General features: G+C 28.5%; 1 protein-coding gene across 2 annotated transcripts in view; it reads left to right on the plus strand.

Moving 5' to 3' along the window:
* The window catches only part of Tdg (Thymine DNA glycosylase), an 889,072-nt gene that overhangs the window by 843,472 nt on the left and 23,472 nt on the right, over positions 1–22,128 (plus strand). The gene's annotated exons all lie outside the window — the stretch shown is intronic.

A 22,128-nucleotide genomic window follows, 5' to 3' on the forward strand; every position in this document is an offset into this window, starting at 1 on the left:
AGGAGATTGCCTAGTTAATACATTTTATGGTAGGTAACTACATTACCAATACCTTAAATAAAATCGATAAGCATAGCTAAATACTAATGGAATGAGTGATTTTTTAAGAAATTTTAATCATTTTAATGTTTAAATCTGTAAAAACTGTTGTTACACGGGTCAAAACTTTGCATGATAACTTAAATAGTTTTTTATTGGTCCCGTAAATATTCTTGACATATATTCTATCATAAATTTTAATGCTGATTCGGCAACCTTTTCATGAGAGTCCATAATAAACACGATTTTTTATCATGTTTCTTAATATTTGATATTATTACACATGCTCAAGAAAATGTGAGTGGATTTGAATCCCACAAAAGTAAAAAAGAAATTAAACTTTTTTTCCCTTATTTTATAAGGAGTTTAAGGGGGAAGGGGAAGAGCGAGCGTTTAAAAGATTTAACTCTAAAGAATGTTAAAGAAACTGAACAATTTTCTTGTATTTGGTAGGTCATGTAGTGCAGTATTATGGGTTTCAGTGAAACTTATCACCAAACTTACTGGAATTACTTCATAATTTATAAAGATATAATTGTACATATACATCTTTCTGTGCTTTAAGTGAAGCTTATCACGATTTTTGCTAAAGCCCAACTGTCCTAACATGGTTACCTTACAACCCTTTCTCTAAGAAATAAAGAAAAATTTGCATGTTCTCTTCGTCATTATGAGTCTTCCTTATGATGAGTCTGATTTTTCGTTCTACTCCTTACTAGGATAATTTGTACTAGCTGACCATTAAAAAAAAATCTTTTTTTTTATACAGTGTGTATAAGAAAATTAAATATCTTTCATAATCACAAGTAAGAATAAGAACCTCCGTTTTTACATAAACTAAACTTAATTAATATTATAACCTAAGAATTTTATCTGTATCGGGGAAACTTACTTTCTAAAACTTAACTTACTTTCATTTTATATAAATCAATTTCTTATCTACTTGCAAACTCAGAAATGAATAAAACAATGAAAATTTCTAATTAATTAAATTGTCAACTAAATAAAAAAAATTACTTATAACCTAATGCTTAAACAAACTTTAAGTAGTATGAGGACCTATAGAGGGGTAAGTTTATATAAATAAGTACAATTACTTTTTATTTTTTAAAACTATTCACTTTTATTTTAATGAGGAAATTATATTTTTAATCACTAGGCTTTCAACTCATATTGATTTTATTAATTAGTACGATTTTTAAATTAACTACCAAAGAGTTTCTGTTTTATTACAAAGCATATAAATTACTTTCGGATGGGTAGAATTTAGCGCTTACAGACAAAGTGAATTTATTTTTTACTTTAAATTTTGCCAAACTATATTTCAAAGGATTTTTGAATTTTTCTGCACAAATGTTCTTTGACGTACACTTTGAAGTATAGTTTGGAACAAGAACAACAAGAAAATACAAGCAGAGGATTCAGTAACCGTACTAAAGCAGATAATTAGTAGGGCCACTGAGTGTTAGTCCTGGGCTATATGCCTATCCTAAAAGAGTCACGTAGGGCTAGTTTGTCCTCAAGAGCCTTGGATATCTGGAGCAAAGCTCTAGTAATCAACCCCGATACTTCGCCCAAGAAGCGCTGTCGCTATCTCTAGTATCTCTACTACGTGGTTGCTCTCTCTCTCTCTCTCTGGGTTCGTGCTCGTCACGGTTAGTACCAGTGTATGGAAGAGTTTCAGGTCTGGGTAGGCAGCGGATCTCCACGTCCCAGGTTTGCTGAAGGAGTAACATATTTTTTCACGCGTCAGCACCTTTTATAGCCAACTTGCAGATAGTTCACCACCGTAATCTGCGCTATCTCTCTGCACACTAATAGTTATACATATTCGCTGATAATTCTTGTGCATTTCTTATGTAGCTTCTTGTGCGTACCTGACAGTGCACATTGGGTGCTTCGCGCTAACTCTTGAAATTTTAACTCGGCGAATTGAATATATTTTTATTAACTTTTTTATGAAAAAGTAAAACAAATAAGCATATATGAATAGGAATAATAAGTTTATATTATAAGCTCCTATGTGGTGAACAATACCCCCTTGTCATATGTTGTGTTCAGTTTACTGTAAGCTTATGCTAAAAAATGAGCCGTAAAATTTATTGTTCATCTAATTGCCACGCGAAATCGCTAGGATTTTTTGAATGATGGTTATTCAAATTTATTTGCTTATCTTTCATACATTTTGTTACTTAGATTAAAACAATACACTAGAGACTGTGTCACATTTATACATTAATACATTTATACTTCAAAGAAGATTTATCCTTCATGATCTCTTTAAAGGTTGTTATCTGCAGAGCCTACATAAAGTCTTATCAAGTTTGAAATAACTTAAAACAAAATCTTCTCGAACATTCGCATAAGAGTTTATACATATACCATGCTCTGCGTAGTACATTTAGTCTAAGCAAGCACCGCTGCTGAGCTTAACGCTTTACTCAGGAAACAGCCTTTCCGTGAACATTTTTTGATTATTTAAACTATTATTTTAAATTATTATATTATACGATTATTTAAATAATTAGTTCTCATGATATTTATCGAAGCGAAGAGGATTAAAGTGTGCTGTCTGTTTTAGTTATTTCTATAGAAATATGTCAACTATCAAACAATTATGTTATTATGTGTCATATTCCACAAAATGAAACTTTATCAGTCACGTCGTTATGGTATTCGTTTTTTTTGTGATAGGTTAATTGAACAATAAGCATGATCTATCTTTCCTATCTTAAAAAAACGATGGCTCACGTGATGAAGCCTATTTATTCATCACGTGATTCGCTGAGACTGATCGAGCGTGGGTAGATTTGAAAATGAGATTTTGAGATATCAGTGAAAAGTCATTTTAATCCGTAAGTTGATAAATATTACAATATTATGTGTCACGACAAAGATATAATAATTGTATCTTTCTCAGAAAAAACAGAAAATCAATGTTTGATTAAATTTTGAGGGTTGGTGCACGGAGCGCGCAGGGGGCGCAGCTCCTTAGTATACTGAAAAATTCCATGCGTAGCAGAACAGCACAGTTTTCTTTACCTACAACAATTTTTTTTACAAAGTAAGTTTTACATCTTTTTTATATTTTATTACTGTGTATGTTTTCTGAAATAAAAAAAATCACACAAAGAATTGCATTGTTATCAGAAAAAAAAAAAAAAAAAATTATCCAACGTTTTCAGGATTTTCACTGATTTGAGCATCATGATCCATTAAAACTATATTGATTGCATTATCTTCAATTAATTCATGATTGCTCTTGTTATTAGTTTAAAAATTATTAAATAATGTTAATTCTTTTTTCTTATTTTGTTTTAAATCTATAGAGAATTGTTGTTATACTTAGTAAGTACCACACTTAATTTGCCTTCTGCTATATTAGAAAAAAATTTTTTTGTCTTTCTTAAATCTTGACGTTAATATTAAAAATATAGTTCTAAGGAATATTAATATACACTAATGGTTTAAAAAAATCATTTTACATGAAGTTACTCCGGAAAATTGCAGCACTGGCAGCACAGTCGTTTAGGCTGCAATTTTTGAAGGTTTGGTAACATGTGCTCAATAGTTTTAGTTCCAGCCTTTATTTATTTGCCTCGTATTACTATTCCTTACACAAATTGTGAGAAATGTATATGTTTATGAATACAAAAGAGAACAAATCTAAGTTATTAGGGATTACTGCTATTTTTTACCATATTTTTCATTGTAATTTTTTTGAGTCTCAATTTTAGCTTAATATCAAGATGTACACGAAATAAATTGTTGTAAACTAATTTGTACTATTTTGTTAAATGTATGACACAACTCTTTGCAACTCTGTTAAGTATTTGATTATACAAGGACGATCTACCAAGTTATGACAATAATCTATAAGATTAGTAAGATATTACCAAAGAGAAAATTTTTTTTATTGACAATACATTTAATGTATCATCTTATTGACAATACTTTTTTAAAGGAAAGATTACTAATTGTTAAAAGTTATTAGTAACTGCATAAACATTTTTGCCCCACAAAGATCACTTTTCAGGTGCAAAACTTTACATTGATAGAATAATTTTTTTAACACTTTAACTAAGAATTACTTTTTTTTAAAGATATAAAACAAACTGGTAGTATTGATTTGAACAGGATTTATGAAGGTTATGAAGTTGTCATAAGTTGTCATTTGGTTGACAAGAACTAATCTTAAAAGAAAAAACAGATAAAGCAGAGATTATCGAATTTTTATTAAGTTAGATCACGTAAAAAAACGGATAATGAAGTGTCTTAAGAGAAATAAAAATATCGTGGTGCACTGGGGGAGGAGTGGCAGATTTAGTCGGGGGCAGATTTGGGGAGGGGGAGCAGAAAAAGTTAGCTTGCATTTAACTGGATGAGAAATTACGTAATAAATGCCAACAACTACGTTAATTAAGGGGAAGCTAAAAAAGATATAAAGAGGATTGGAGCAGTTCAGGTTGTAGCTAAAACTTAGTTCTCTCCATACAACTATGTAAGATATATACATGTTCTTATTTTATATACGTGTTTGTATGGGGCGTTCTACACATCTTCCACAGATCGTCTTCAAATTATCAATATTTCAGTTTATAAGCTATAAAGGGACTTTAAATTTGAATCAAAGGTTGTTTATCCACTAATTCATTTTTGCTTGAAATATTAACAATTTATTAACATTAATTTTCTTAACGAGTAAACTCCCTTATTAAGAAAAATTTTATTCTACTTTTTCAAAGTTCTATAGAACATATGACAATTCAAGAAAGACCATCCACATGATTTTCCGAAAATCAAATAATGGAATTCAATACTTACAATCTTACACGCAAGCTTGTTATTTAATTTCACGATTGATAATGATATCAAGACATTTTTTTTTAGTCCTCCCGTACTTTTAAAATTCTAAAATCCAGTAATACTTTTGAAAAATATTAAGCTTTAACTTTCTTTTAAGGTGATAAGTATGGTTATAGCTACTAGCTTATTACTTTTATTCATTATTACTACTGTGAACTGTATGACAAGTTCCGAAGGGTATCTATGAACATATGTGACTTCGAAAGCTATATCACACGTCCTTTGGATAGCTAAGGTAGTTATGGCTTATGCTGCTTTGCGGATGGTTTTACATTCTTGGGGCTCAATTCCACATTCAAGCAGTGTTTTTTTTTTTTTTTTTGTAAATAAATGCATTCAATCATTTTTCTTTTATTCCTTTTACTTATGTTCCATGTAAAATTTATATGCGTCATCAACAATTTTTTTGGGATTTCACGAAATGAATATATTTTTAATACTGATTCTATAAACTAACTTGTTACTAAGATACTTATTGTGAGCAAGGCAATTGCATAATTTTTAATAATAAAATAACTTTTAACGATATAAACATAACTTATGCGTTTTAAAACTTTTAGGAAATCATAAACATTCTTTTTACGAATAAAAAAAGCTGAAGATAGTAGAAAACTCATACTTTTATAACAATAACATTAAATTTTATCATCACCAGTATAGTACATGTAAAGTAACGACTAGCATGAAAAAATAAATATATTATTTTATTCTACTTTGTGTTTATTACTTTATTTTATCTCTCTCTTTCTCAATGATGGAATTTAAAGACTCTTAATCAAAGTCGTCATCTAACAAAGCTGACTGTGTACTTCGTGGCTCTCGGAAGTATCAAGTGACAACCAAAGTGAGCCGCTATGCCTAAGCACATGAAGTGAGCAGGTACCGGCCCCATAGCGTGTAAGACAAAGAAGTTTTAACTAAGGCTTTGCGTAAAGTGCATTTCTTCGGGCGGCGTTTTAGTTAGTAGTCTACTGCTGCTCACCAAGTGCAAAAGCTTATTAGTAGTTTTTGTTTAACTTTCTCTGATAAATTTGATTAACTTTTTTTATCAAGTTAAATTTTTTCTGGTTTTTTTTGTAGAAGTTATATAAGATGAATTTATACAAAAGCAATAGAAAAAAAAGCTTAAGTTATTTAAATAAATAGTTAATAATTGCCAATAATCCAGTTACCAAAGTTGCCCAGTACTCGAAGTTGCTACAGGTAAGAAAGGTATGTTAACACAATTATTCTATGCAATATTCTCTCTTCATCTTCTTTGTAACAAACAAGTAGTTAAACTGTCTGCTGGTCCCAGAGTCTGAAAAGTAGCATAAAACTACACTTTACAATCTTCAGTCCCTAATTGAAGGCAAGATTAAATGATAGTGATAATCACACCATTTAAAGAAGCATGTTAATGGATTACATGTAACACTCCACATAGTGTAGTGGGTGTGGACATGTATGTGCTGTGCCTTGGCAGAGAGCATAATGTATGCTACATTTTGGTATGGTTGAAAAAAAAAAAAAAGTAAATAAAGATACTAAAAATATTAGTACATAAATAAATACACAATAAAGCAAACAAGAAAAGTTCACCGACATAAGAAATATAAATAAACAAATAAGAAATTATATAACAAAGATGTATTAAATAGTAGTAAAAAAGTGAAAGATAGTGATCTTTTGTACTACACATACAGATGTACACCTTACCATTAGATCTGCTGACTAAAGTGGTCAGTGTATTTCTAGCTTAAATCTGCTTATCAAAGCAATTTTTCACCTTTGTCCTTTTTTAATAGTGGATATTCTCAATCTAGCAACTGCTTATTAGAGTGATGTTTTCTCAATTGACAAAAACACAATAACACAGTTAATAAATAAAAAGTGTATAAATAAAGATCCAAGGTTCAAATAATACCAGCACTAAAAATCTCTACCGTGGACGGGTAACAAGATAAGCAGAAGAAGTAGCCGAAAACTTTACTTACAAAAATTAATAGCTAAGAAAACTAAAAAAAAAAAAAAAAAAATTAGTTTTATTGATAACCAATTACAACACTCCTATAATTTACATAAACGAAACTCTAATTCAACAAAAAATAATAAACATGGAAAACACGCAGTATGTACGCTTTAGAGGAACAATTTTCACTATTCAGGAATTAACATTCATCAAAAATGCGATGATCTTTAAATTTAGTTAAATACACGATTTGACAAATTAACTGTTTTTGTGGAAAAGAAGTTTTTTTTAAAGCCCTAAAAACGTATAAACGCATAGGCAGAAGATTCCTCACAATTAAACTAGTGTATAAAAATTATTAGTATAGTATTGAAAAGTAGACCATCGTGCTCCCTCCTTGTTTAAAGAGGCAAAAGTGTCAAGTTATATGTCAGATACTCTCTCTTTCTCTCTCTGTGCTGAAAGAGCCTTTCGTCATACACCGTGCACTAGATGATGTTTTCGTAGCAAATTAGATATATAGCCTAACATCTTATATACAAAATCCCTGCTCCGTATACTCTCTTTATAGCTTAAAACCAAGGGTATCATGTATGCGCGATTGATTGCTCTCTCTTACTTCAGTTTCTTGACATTACACATGGTATAATAAAGGTTCTGTTAGCAGGCGCACCCCTATAAAACGTTCTGCAATTTCATTATGTGCCAAACAAGCATTTACTCTGGAGATATATATATATTTATACTAGTAAGGCTCTGCCTTCAGCGCGCTTCGCGCGCCAACCCCCAATTAGTGAATTATAATCTTTCTCGTTGGCTTTGAGGTAGAAGGCAAAAGATTTGAAATTAAAAAAAAAAAATTTTTTTCAATTCAAATACATAAATTGTATAAATAATAACAATAATTACACGAAAAATAAAGTTAATACTTTTTAGATAAGTTAATTATGGTTGTCATAAAATGTTTAGTGGGTCTGTGGTAAATAGTCAAGGGTGATTTATAATAAAGGTAAATGATATATAATTATTTAACTCACAAAAAAATAAGTTCCAACATAAGGTAAAGTACTCTGTATTTAGACAAAAGTGTTGTTCGGACCTATATCCAGACAGCAGCGATAATTACATAATTTTTTTACAATTTCAGAACGAAAAAATTTATTTGTAATCTACAGTATCGAATTGATTTAGGATAGTTACAACATACGTCGAATTAATTTGATAATTCATTAAACGAAATGTTTTTCTTGCAAATCGAGGTTTTTTGTGTTTGGCTGCTGTCCGGAAATTAGATACTACGGTTCAAACTGTACCCCATATTCGGACACACATAATCCAGCAATTCACTTGCTTAAAAGTGCAAAAAAATGGTTATACTATGTAGTAAAATACAATAATAATTTGTTTTTTGCATTTGTTTAACAAATTCAAGCCATTAAAGTCAAATATAACTGTATATGAAGATCTGCCATAACCTCATTTTACTACGTCGTAACGGGACCTATATTCGGACTATTTAGAAATGCATTGTCCGAATATAGGGGTTTTGAGACTAAATCTTTATAATTATTTTAAAAAATGATCACACGGTCACAATGAATTTTTTTTCTTTTAAGTGACAGAAAAATTTCTTTACTATCTATATGTCAACCGTCTTTTTCGCAAAAACAGCTTATTTCTTTGTGAATTTAGAAATAGTGGATTACCTAAAATTATGTGTCCGAATAGAGGGTACTTTACCTTAGTACTAAAGATACTTTTATATTAAATATTGTTGTTTATTGTTAATGAGTTTTATTTTTTATTCATTTTCTTTTTCATTTACATAAATACTTTAATATTTAGGGGTACCTATTGACCTTTAACTTCCATTAAAAGTAGTTTAGTCTGTATTCTATGAGAAGTAACAAAATTATGTATATTAAATATTATTATAAAGATTAATAATTGTTTACATAGTATTAAAATTTTTTATTTACATTCTATGAACTTTATCTCAAGTATAAGCCAATATTATTGAAACTTTGACCTCGAAATCTCAAGGTCAAAGTTTTGATAATGTTGGCTTATACTTAAAGAACCCTTTGTTTTTCCATGTTCAACTTTACGTAGCATCATCAAGATGTTAAAAAATCAGATATTTATTGAAATAGAAAGAGAGAATGATTGCTTACAAAAAACATTGTTTGAAAAGAGATTTTTGAGTAAACTACACATTTGTACCAAAATTTCGTAAAAATCAATTAAAGTTTTTGTTATACATATATTTAAATCATTTTTTACGACTATTAAAATGGGACAAGTACAGTGTGGGGTTAAAAAAGTAACATTGAAAAACTGTAGTAATTTTTCATAATTAAAGGTATTAAAAAATTAATTTTTCGTAGTTTTAGAGCACTCTATAATATGGTTTGCAAAAGTAAGTTATATAAATAGGGTAAAATTTCCACACCCAAAAAAAAATTAGCACACCAAGTACCTTATACTAACTTACAAAAGTTTTAACTTTGTTACTATATTCATAGACATTTTAGATCAATTATTATGTACTTTTATTAATATTGTTAGTATGTATAAAGTGCATCTATTTGCTTCTGGGGCAGTGTGGAGAAGTTAATGAAAAAATTTTTTATTCTAAAAGAAGTTTTTCTAACATAATAAATAATTTATTTTTAAAAGCTAACATTTTTTGAGAAAGTACATGCAAATGTTTTCTAAATAAAAATAGGACAATAGTTCATGTTATATGTAATTAATTATAAAAAAACCTTATATGCAGACAATCGCATTGCATTAAAAATAAAAAAAATCGTGTAAAAATCAGTAGAGGGCTTAATCTAATGTTAATAGGGTGAAAAACAAGTAGAAATAAGATAAAATTAAATTGTGAAGGAGTGACGGTAAGGGGCGTTTTGTGTGCTGCAGGGGGCAGTCGAGAGTTATATGGCATGCACAACTCATTAAACTATACAATGTTGTTATCAATAGACTTTATACTCACTAATAAAAAAATTTTTATCATTATTTTACCATTTTTACAATATTTATAATTATTTAATTAACTATTCTTTACTTTTGCGTATATTGTTTGTATGTATTAGATACGTGTCTATTTTCCTCCTGGGTGGTGTAAGAAATTTAATAAAAATTAAAGTGTAAGGTAGAAGTTTATACTATACAGTCAAATTATAAAAAAAAAAATGTGAACAATAAAGATGCATTAAAACAATAAAAAAATCGTGTGGAAAATTATGGCAGGGCAGTGGGAAACAAAAAAAGTTATGTAAAGGGACAGTGGAGAAGCGGTTTGGGGGATAACAGTGGAAGGGGTTTGACCCAACATAAATTACGTTCAAATAACGTAAAAACAAGATGGAATTTTTCTTAATTTGTAGTGGTCGGTAGGTAAACAGTGGGAGAGCTGTTAGGGGCCTTTGGAAGGCCAGTGGGAGCAGTGGGAGGGTCATGTGAAACGCCACACAGATTTAACTATATAATATAGAAGGATGTATGCGTGTATGTATCCAAAGAAAAAACCGTTTCATTAATTTGAATTTAGTTTGCCATACGCCCACTTAAAGAATACAGTCATAGGGAGATAAGAGAATATCAAACGTAGAGTAAGTATGTGACCCAATAGGAGCACAGAAAGTCCATACGAAAGGCTGAGACATAGAAGCACTACGTAGCCGCTTGTTTTAAGGCGTGGCTGAGCATTGCAGACTTAGAGATAGAACAGAGGACAAGACAGTTGAAAAGTGGATAAAGAATAACAATAATTATCGTTTCATTATTTACAGGTAAGATCGCGTATAATATATAATATTTGTAAATAGAGTAAAGAGAGGAAATAGTTAAGTAAAACAATAAATAAAATCACGTTTAATTACAGAAAAATATGTTGTGTTTATTTACATATGAAATTCAACTTTCTTATAAAACAACAATTTTTGATACAAGAAAACCACAGAAATGGACAAATAATGTGTATAGACACAATTGAAACGGAAGGTGAAAGAAAGCTTGTAGTACCTCTAGAGTTACAAAATATTGTGTGGTATAAAGGATTCAAGAAAACAGAGAGTTATGAGATGCTAAGACAAACATTAACAAGAACACGTCAAAAAAAAAAATTTGGACCAAGATGACAAGTGACTTGAAAAAAGTGTTCATGGATGAAATGGGTAATATACAGTTGGATAATGAATACTTAGAGGAAAATGAATGAAAATAAAAACAGGTTGAAAATCCAGAATTTATCGAAATAAACAAAACATCAACGGACTCTACAAAAAAAAGAGATGACAAAGTAAATTTGAAACATATTGCAGAAAAATTTATTATAGAAAAGTTTATGAGTAGAAACTCTAATGTGATGCAGTGATAAGATATTTTAAAAAAAGAATGCACATGATACAATATACAAAAGGATAAAATTAAAATAGAAATATTTAAATTATTTTTAGAAAGACCCAGCTCACCACTAGTACACCTTCATGTTAATGTAAAATTGTGTAAAAAAAATGTTTTATACGGAAAGAAAATTTTTTGACCACGTTTGCTAATAGAGGATAAACATGGTAACATATGCTCACTTTTTCAAGTATAAGGATGGATTAATAATATGTTACGCAATGAAAAAGGAACATCTTTTGGTGAAGGTAAATAAACCCATAAACCCTACTACATTAATTGACATCATTGTACTAGAACTTTCAGAATTTATTAAGAACAAGATAAAAAGAAATGACGTGAAAAAAATTATAATAGTATAGATCTATTTAATAAGGTGAGGAAACATGAAGGCAAAATAAGAAAAAAAAATTATAACTATACCAAAATAAAAGATAATAAGATAGATCAAATAAAAAAAAATGAAGAAGAAAAACCATTTAAAATATGTAAGAGCTCCGAGAAAGGTATAAGATACCATTCTGAAGAGAAATGTTGGTTTAAAACAATAGAACCAAAGAAAGGAAAAAATTATGGAGACATGGTACAAAGTAACACAATAATTGAAATGGAACTTAACCCGGAGAAAAAAACGAGTAATTACTCCACTAGTCAAAGTAAATGTTCTATTAAATAATGAACTAAAAATAAAAGAATTGTACGATTTTGGCTCACAAATATCGTTTATAAACTCAAGATTTACTAAAAATAAATTAAAAAAGAAAGATGTTAATAAACCACTTCTTAAAACAGCTAATATTGTAAAATGTACAAAAGGGTTAACAAGCATAAAAATAAAAATTTTCAACACTAAAGGAGACATGGATATATTTGTAATCGAAAAAAAAAGATTTTGAAAACTTCATAATAGGTCTAGACATGATTAAGAAACTCAAGATTATTCCAAATGAAAATTTAGAAATTTTACAAAAAAAAAAAAAGAAAAACTAATATTATTTTTGGTTAATTTTTATGAGAATATAAACGAAGGGTAGTCTCACATTAAAACCGATCATTTCAGACAAAAAGAAAAACATACGATAGAAAAAAAGATAAAAGATTACCGAACAGTATTCGCCAGAGATACATATTATACAGGAACAGCAAAAGATTATAAAGCACGCATAGATTCAGTGATAGGCAGGTACTGTAGTAATAGATTATATGGATGTACAATAGAAGACAAAAAAAAATTGAACAGCAAGTGGCAGATTTTCTATGGAAAAATTTGATTGAGGAATCTTATAGCCCCTTCGGTGCTCCAGTAACACTAGCATTAACAAACGATTAAGAACAAAAGTCCAGGGTCTATATAGATTTTCGAGATCTGAATAAGATCAACGTACCACAAGCAGAACCATTCCCTCGAATAGATGACTTAATGATAAAAACGAAAAACTGCAAATACTTTACAATACTAGATACAAACTCAGCTTTCTGGTCAATCCCTTTACGAATCATAGACAGAATAAAACGAGATTTGTTACTCAGGATAGAACCTTTCAATGGATATGCTTGCCGTTTTGACTGAAAACATCCCCAGCAATTTTTCAAAGAATCCTAAGCAACATCTTAAGAAAATACAGACTTACAACATTCCCAGTAAACTATATTGACAATATTTTAATATTCTCATCATCTTTCAAAGAGCATTCAGAACACATAAGAACACTAAGTTTTAGAAGCCATAATAAAAGAAGGATTCAGGCTGAATTTCAAGAAATGTACATTTGCTTTAGACTCTGCAAAATACCTTGGCCACATAATACAAAATAAATCAGTAAGGCCAATGAAAGAGAATTTGATCTCCATATAAATAGTTAAATGATATTTCCCAAAACTTAAAATACAATAGTATATAAAACAATTTTTTGGAAAGATAAATTTCTACCATGAATGTATATCAGGAAGTGCAATAATATTGGAACCACTACATAACTTTCTAAGGAAAAAAAAAATTGTAAGGTCTGAGCAACGTAAAAACGCCTTCAAAAAGATAAAGAAGATGTTGTTTTCTCAACCAATCTTAAAAATATGCGACCGAATTCCCAATTAAAATATACACAGATGCATCAGTAAAGGGTATTGAAGTAATATTTAAACAAACACAACCAGATAGAAAGGATAAGCCAGTGGCATATTTGAAAAAAAAAAAAAAAAACTGAAGTCCAAAAAAAAGCCATATATTTAGAATGTTTAGTCTAAGAAAAAGCATTTAAATACTGGTAACACTGGCTTATAGTAAGGCATTTTATGGTTTATGTAGATCATAAGCCATTAGAAAAACTCAACATAAAAGCGAGGACAGACGAAGAACTAGGTGGGTTGACGTACTACTTATTGCAGTACGATTTTGAAAAAAATGTATACCACGCAAAGAAAACATTAAAGCTGTTTGCCGAAGCCAAAATTAAGTATTGGAGTCCAAAGAATATAACAGCAATAAGTAACTTAAGATAATAAATGATATAAGATAAAAGGACATAATTTCAGACCAAGAGACAAATGATGACTTAAAGAAAAATAACCAAAGTTTAGAGTAAGAAAATAACATCTATTATAGAAATGTGAAGAAAAAGAATTAACCTCATAAGACCAGTGCACGAAAATTAGTGCTACATAGGCATCAAACAGATGCAAGAAAAAATTGGCTCGCAATATACTGCAATAAACTTAAAAAATATGTCAAAAATATGTAAGTAATGTGAAACATGCATAATAAATGAAACCAGAGGACAAGGGACATTTGGATTCATGTAATACTATGGACCAGCAACACGACCACAAGATAGTATCAATAGACCCCATCGGTGGTTTTGGAGGATCCTGATCAGCAACAGAATATTTACACCTTCAGATGGACCGTTTTCTGAGATACAATTTTATTGTAATGCTAACGACTCAAAGTCCAAATAATTTTATCAAGCTGACACAAAAGGTAATTAAAAATAATCATATAGAAGTGCTTCTTACAGATCAACACCCACGAATAAATTCAAAAGAATTCTAAGAATACCTAATAGATAAGAACGTACAACTCATCTTTACAGCAGTAAATGCACCCTTTTCGAATAGACTTATCAAAGATTGAACCAAACGATACTTGAAAATTAAGATGCAAAATAAACGAACGTCATAACAAAAAATTGTGGACAATAATAGTACAATAATGTACAGAAAAATACAATACAACAAAACACTCAGTAACTGGTTACGCACCAAAATATCTACTGGATGGCACGGATATAAAACTCTTATCAGATAAACTAAGAAATATTGGAAAAGGAAAGAACCTTAAAAACGGTCGCAAATTAGAAAAAAACCACTATGAACTCACACATACAATAAGTTTTTATTCGATGAAACTGCAAAGATCACACATTTAATGTAAAAGAAAAAGTCTCCATTGAGGACGATGATAAACTAAATAGGGAAAAACTAGATTCTTTAAGAATCGGTCCCTCCAAAATAACAAAAAAGTTATCAAACATAATCCATGAGATAAACACAAGAAAAAGAAAAGCTGAGACGAATACCTTTCGTATAACAGAACTAATACCAATTATAAACCATTTTTTATTTTTAGTGACCCAAAAACCGAAGTATATTGAGATCTGCCTTCTGGCTCAAAAATAGTATACAACATTACAAGACGGGAAAGTAGTATGCTTTCCTCCGCGTTTACATTATCACCCAGGGTATAGTCCAGGGTGACAAATATGCAGACTGTGATGTGCTTTTTTCCGGCCGAGTGGTGTATGAGTTTTTTCTTCATGTTGGGAATTTTGCGACCCAGAAAAAGTTATTTGTTGCTTAATTTCACGTCAAATGAGGACACAGTCATTCCATCGTCCACTGTAAGCGTTCATGCGTTTGTTGATGTGGGGACTTTAAAAAAATTAAGAGCAAGTGAGATAAAAAACTTTTATACCAAAACGATTGGAATGATATTAGTATGTTATGTCCCTGTGACGATCGTTCACTTACGTGAAAATCTGCTTGGAAAAAACCTGACGTCTCAAAAATATTTAAAACTATCAATTATACGTATGACTATAGCGCATTGAAAAGTGTTAAATGTGGATGTAACTAAAAAAATTTCGTTGAAGGATTCCATCCAAGGGCTTCACAATCGCAAAAAAATATCAATACCGTAGTAACAAGTGTAAAAAGCTTTTTTATAATATTTACATAAATAAATTCAAATAAAGATAAGTTCTTAATAAATAGGCGTTGTGTCTGCGCCAGAGTTTCCGGATAGCTGAGATCATAAAAGACATGAAAAAAATTATTGAAATGTTAAAAATATTAAATTTTAGAAATCCTAATAAGGACGCAACAACATCAGAGTTTATGTAAAGAAACCAGTACATATTCTAATAATATTTCAATCCGTACAAATAAATAAAGCTCTTTTTTGTGCACATTTAATTGGTATATTGAAAATCTTTGTATACAGTAATAAGAAATCTTTATTGTTCGAAAAATACAAAAATTTATAGTGTTCTCTAAAAGTCTTCTGATAAAGCATTCATGCTTAAAGAATAAGAATAGCAGTCCTACGAATACTTAAGAATTATAAGAAACATGTTGTCTACATGCCCTCATAAGAATTACGATGACAGTCAAAATACTCTTATATAAAAATAATAACGATAATAATGATAATAATAATAATAATATTAAAAATAATAATAATAATCATAATAAAAATGAGATAACAGGGTAATGATAATAATGATAACAAGACTAAAAATGAAAATAATAATTATATTGATAAGAATAATGATAACAAAAACAATGGCTAAAGTAACGATAACAATGACATTTATGATTATAATGATCATGATAAAAATAATAATGATAAGAATAATAAAGACAATAGTAATAATAAAAATAATGACGACGACAGCAATGATAATAAGGATTATAGTAAAAATAATAAAGAGAATCACGATAATTATAATAACAAAAAAGTTGATAACATTAACAATGATAATAATAGTAAAGATGATAAACAATAAAATAAAAATAATGACATGGACAGTAATAACAATGATAATAATCAAGATAATTATAATATTAATGATCATCATTGTAATCATAATAATAATAATAATAATAATAATAATAATGTTAAAAGTAAGAGTAATGTGCAATAATGATAGTAATAATAAAGGTGATGGCCATAATAAAATAACGATACTAAACATGTTTGTAGTAATTACAATAATGACGATTGTAACGATGACAATAATGACGATGATGATAATGATGATCATGATAATAATAGTATTGATTATCACAATGATATGAAAGACAATGATAATAACAATGATATTGATCAAAATGATGATGATAATAATAACAATAACAATAATCAAAATAAAAAAAATGAAGTTAGTAACAGTAATATTTATCATTATGATAATAATAACGATAATGACGAGAATAATAATTATAATAGGGTGGATAATATTAGTAATAAAAATAATAATAATAATAATAATAATAATAATAATAATAATTATAGTGACAATTATACTCATACAAATAATTAAAATAAATGTATAAATCATTAAAATTTTTGTGATAATGCTTATAATGACGTCTGAGATTATTATAATGCTTATGATAGTGATAAAAAAAATAATAAAAATTGTAATAATAATAATGATAATATTGACGACAATAATAACAATAATGATAATTATTACACTAAAAATGAGAATTATACAAAAATTGGCCAGAAAAGGAAATAAAGAAGCTGAGAAAGGCAGAGGAAAGAAACGAGGTCGTCCTTGCGAAATCAGCAGAAGGAAAGTCATACGTGGAAGTACTGAAAGCATTCTGTCACGTTGTCAACCCAAAAGACTGCAGCGCTGAAGTTACTAGGATACGCAGCACAAAGGTTGGTTGTATTCTAGTGAAGCTCGTCAAAAGTACCAAAGACAGGGAGAAGTTGACGCAGGCCATCTCACTGGCTATCGGTACCGCAGAAAAGGTACAATCCAAGAAACCTAGAGTTACCTTGGAGGTGCTAGGCTTGGAGGCAGTCACCAATAAAAAGAAAGTTACAGCAGCCATCTAAGAGGCTGCTAAAACCAGAGAAGACCCAGGTAAAATTGGAGTGACTTTGCTACTGCCAAACCGATGGCAGGAAAGAATGGCGCTGGCCAAAATGGACGAGGCTAGCGCTTTGTCCCTCTTAAGAAAAGGGACGATAGCAGTGCGATGGATCCGGTGCCGACTAAGGTGCAGGATTATCGTCCAGCAATGCTAAAGGTGCTTAGGATATGGGCACATAAGATATGACTGTAGAGGCTTAGACCGATCAGGCCTCTGCTAGAAATGCGGAAAAGATAAATACAGAGTTAAGAACTGCAAGGCTGAGCCACAATGTGTCCTATGCAGTGAATCTGTTGATAAAGGAGAAAGCACCAATCATGTGCCTGGATCTCAAGTGTTCAGAGCCTTTAGAAAGGTCCTAGACAGAAGAAAAAGAGACCAGATTTAATGGTAAGAGTTTTACAAGGAAACATGAGTGGGGCAATCGATGCAGATAGCCGCATAGCGCTCATGAGCGAGCAGTCCAGAAACTTTCAGTCGCCTAAGTGGTTCAGCAACGCAGCAAATATTTTGGCCATTTTGAGTTCTAGACCAGACCAAATCCGCCAAGACCCAAGCAGATTGAAAAGACATTATGTCTGGTTGAAAAGTAGAGGCAAAACGTATCTTATACTTTTCACCAAACACTAGTATCGAGGAATACAAAAGAAGAATAAATTATCTTGAAGATACCATCAGAGATGGCATAAAAGAAAACCTCATAGTCGCTAGAGACTTTACTGCAAGAGTAGTAGAATGAGGAATGCCTAAAACAAATTCTAAGAGCCGGGTAGTCCTAGATGTGGCATCAAGGCTAGAACTTGTCGTTGTAAGCGAAGGAAGGACCTCGACTTTCCGAAGGCCAGGATTTGGTGAATCAATACCAGACATTTCACTGGTTTGGAGAACTTTGCACGGAAAGTGAAGGAATGGCAGGTGATTAAGGGAAAAAATGTTAGCAATTACCAATATATCGTTTTTAAAATCACCGACACAATAGACAAAAGACGTTTTGCACGCAAAACAGGATGGACTGTTAAGAAGCTAGATGCAGAACGACCAGTGAAAAAAGTTGCTCAGAAAAAAAAGATGGAACGGAAAACCCATAACTTACTGGTGAAACATGGAAATTGCCGATTTGAGGCATCAATGTCTCAAACACAGACGCCTCTATCAAAGGGTAAAAGACAGACTGGAGGCCAGACAAAGGTACGCTGAGTATCAGCTTACAAAAAAGACGATGTAAGCTTTCATAAAGAATAGCAAAAAGTAGTTCTGGGAGATGTTAGTAATATAATACTTATAAAAATATCATTAACAATGAAGTTACTAATAATGATAACCATGAAGACAAAAATAATGTTACTCATTATAATAATGACAATAATGACAATAATACTAATGACAATGATAATAATAATATTAATAATGACAATAGTAATGATAATAATAATGATAATAAGATTGAAAATGATAAGAATCAATACAAAATTTGTGATTGAAATAACGATGACACCTGTTATAATAATAATAATTACAATACTGATAACAATAGTAACAATAATAGTGCAGGAAATATTAATGATAATGATGAAGATAATAAAGATGATAATTATCACAGTAATAATAATAATAGAATAATAATAATAATAGTAATAATAATAACAATAAAACTTAAAACTAATACTTTTTTAATTACTATGAAAAAACATTGTTGACAGTTATTACAGAAATACCAGTCACGATAATAATGATAATATAAAACATAATTATATAAAGTATACCAAAACTTATAAATTTTATAATTTTGAAAATAATACCGAAAATAAACAATAATACAGATAATGATAGTATTCTAGAATTTACTTTTTCTAGTTATAATTAAAACAATAATAATAAGTATAATTATACTAATAATAATAACAACACTAAAAGTAATAATTAATGTGATTGTTATAACATTCATCATAATAATAATTATTATTATTATAACAATAAAGATTGTAATATGAGTTGTGATAAAAGCTATGATGTTATTAGATGTAACGGGGATCATTATAATTACAATTATAGTAATAACGATATGGATACTGATATTAATCATAATAATGATGATAAAGGTGGTAGTAATAATGACAGTATTAAATAAACTTATAACATAAAAAGTAATGATAGTAGAAATAATAAAAAAAATATTGATGATAAAAATAACAATAATCATAACAATAATGATAACAATGCAAATGATAATAGAAATAATGATAAAGATGATAAAAAAGATGATAATGATAACAAAAGTAAATAATAATTATAATATTGACAAGCCTAATAAAAAAATTTATAATTATAGTCATAATAGTATTATTTAGCGAACGATGATATTTATAATAATGATGACGATAAACGTAATAAAAATAAAAATAACAACAATAATTACGATTACAATGATAATAATGATTATGATGTAAATGATAACAATAATAACAATAAGGAGTATAATAACAAAACTCATGACATTAAGAATAACAATAATGATAAAAATAATTCCTACAAAAATAATAAAAATGTGTATAAGCATATTAATAGTAAAAATACCAATAATAATAATAATGACAAGAAAGATATTACAAATAATACTTTTAATAATTAGAAGAAAAATTATAGTAATAGATACAACAATCATATTATTAAAAATAATAAAATTTATAATAATTATAGTAATACTGACAATAATAACGATGATTATATAAACAGTAATTATAATACTAACGATAATGACGATGATGGTAATGCCAATAATAATAACAATTATTATAGTAAAGATATCGGTAATAAGTATAAAAGATAATAATTATGGTAGTTATGACAATTATAATAATAAAGGTGATAACAAGGATAATAATGATATTAAGTATATGGTAAATAATACTCATATAATTTATCATAACAATAATAATTGTGATCTTAAGGATAATCATGATAATAATTATGATAACGATGATAAATAGGAAATAATAAGATAGTTAATGTTAATATATACAAGAACAATAATTAATATAAGAATATTGTAGATAATAATAATATAAATAATGATGGTATTGGTGCTAATGACGATGATAATAAGGGTTACGAAAATAATGATAATTGAAATAATAAGAATGATGATTACAATGATATCAGTTTCAATATTAAAAGATATTGTAAAAAAAACAAAAATGATTGTAAAAAAATCACAACTATAATAGGAAAGTTAAAAGGAATCATTAAAGTAATAAGAATGTTAATTATAATCATACCAATACTAATAATAATGATAATAATGTTGATGATTATAATCATAACATTACTAATAATAATAGTAATATCACTGATACTAATGATAACAATAATAACGAAACTAATAATATTCATTGCAAGACTAAAACTGGAATTATAAAAAAAAGTAATAATAAAAATAATATTAATAACAATAATAACGATAATAATTAATAATAATTACAATGACCAAGACGTAAAAAATGACGGTAAACTAATAATAAAAATAACACTAATGATGATGATCGCAGTAATCACAATAATATTTGCTATAATATTAATTGGAATTACGATAAAAATAATATGAATATTAAAAATGCCGACAATAACAAAAAAAAGAATGCTAGTAAAAATCATAATGGTAATACAATAAGCGGTCTTTGAAAAACGATAATACAAAGATCGACAACGAAAGTAATAAAATTAGAAATAATGAAGATCATATTCATATTAATAATAATAGTAACAATAATACAAACAACTATAAGAATACTGCTAATAATCATTAAAGTAAAAAAGAGTTACAATAGTAATGAAAACTATAATTAATAATACAGATCATAAAAAAGTTAATGATAATAAGAATGATAATAATGATAATAATAATGGAAATAAAAACAATGAGAATATTGTAAATAATGGCATTAATGAAGATAATGTCAGTGACAAAAAAAAAATAATAATAATAATAATGATATAGGTGATAATAAATATCATAATAATAAAGATAATAAAAATGATTATTATGATGGAGTTGGAGAGAACAATTTTGACGATAGTGGTAACAATGACTATAATGACTATAATGTCCATATCGGTGATAATGAGAATAATAATAATAATGATAATAATCATAATAATAATGATGATGATGATGATAATGATGATGATAATGATGATGATAATGATGATAATGATAATGATGATGATAATCAGGATAATAATAATAAAATGATAATGATGATAATGATAACGATGATAATGGTAATGATAATAATGATAATAAAAATAATAATGATAATAATGATGATGATAATGATAATAATAATGAAAATAATAATGATGACAAAGATAATGATAATGATGATGCTGATGACGATGGTGATGCTAATAGCGATTACAATGATAATAATGATGATTATGATGATAATGATAATGATGATGCTGATGATGGTAATAATGCTGAAGATGATTACGATGGTAATAATGATAATTATCGTAATAATTATAATAATGATAATAATCATAATGATATTCATAATGATAATAATAATAATAATACTGATCATGATAATTATAACAATGATGAGAATGACAATAATATAATAATAGTAAAAACGATGACAATGATAATAGCGATGAAGTTGATGATACTGTTAATGATTACAATGATAATA

This window comes from Copidosoma floridanum, unplaced genomic scaffold, assembly GCF_036245765.1.
Source record: "Copidosoma floridanum isolate Cflo_tuat_1 unplaced genomic scaffold, Cflo_Japanese_pri ptg000004l, whole genome shotgun sequence".
NCBI classification, from domain to species: domain Eukaryota; kingdom Metazoa; phylum Arthropoda; class Insecta; order Hymenoptera; family Encyrtidae; genus Copidosoma; species Copidosoma floridanum.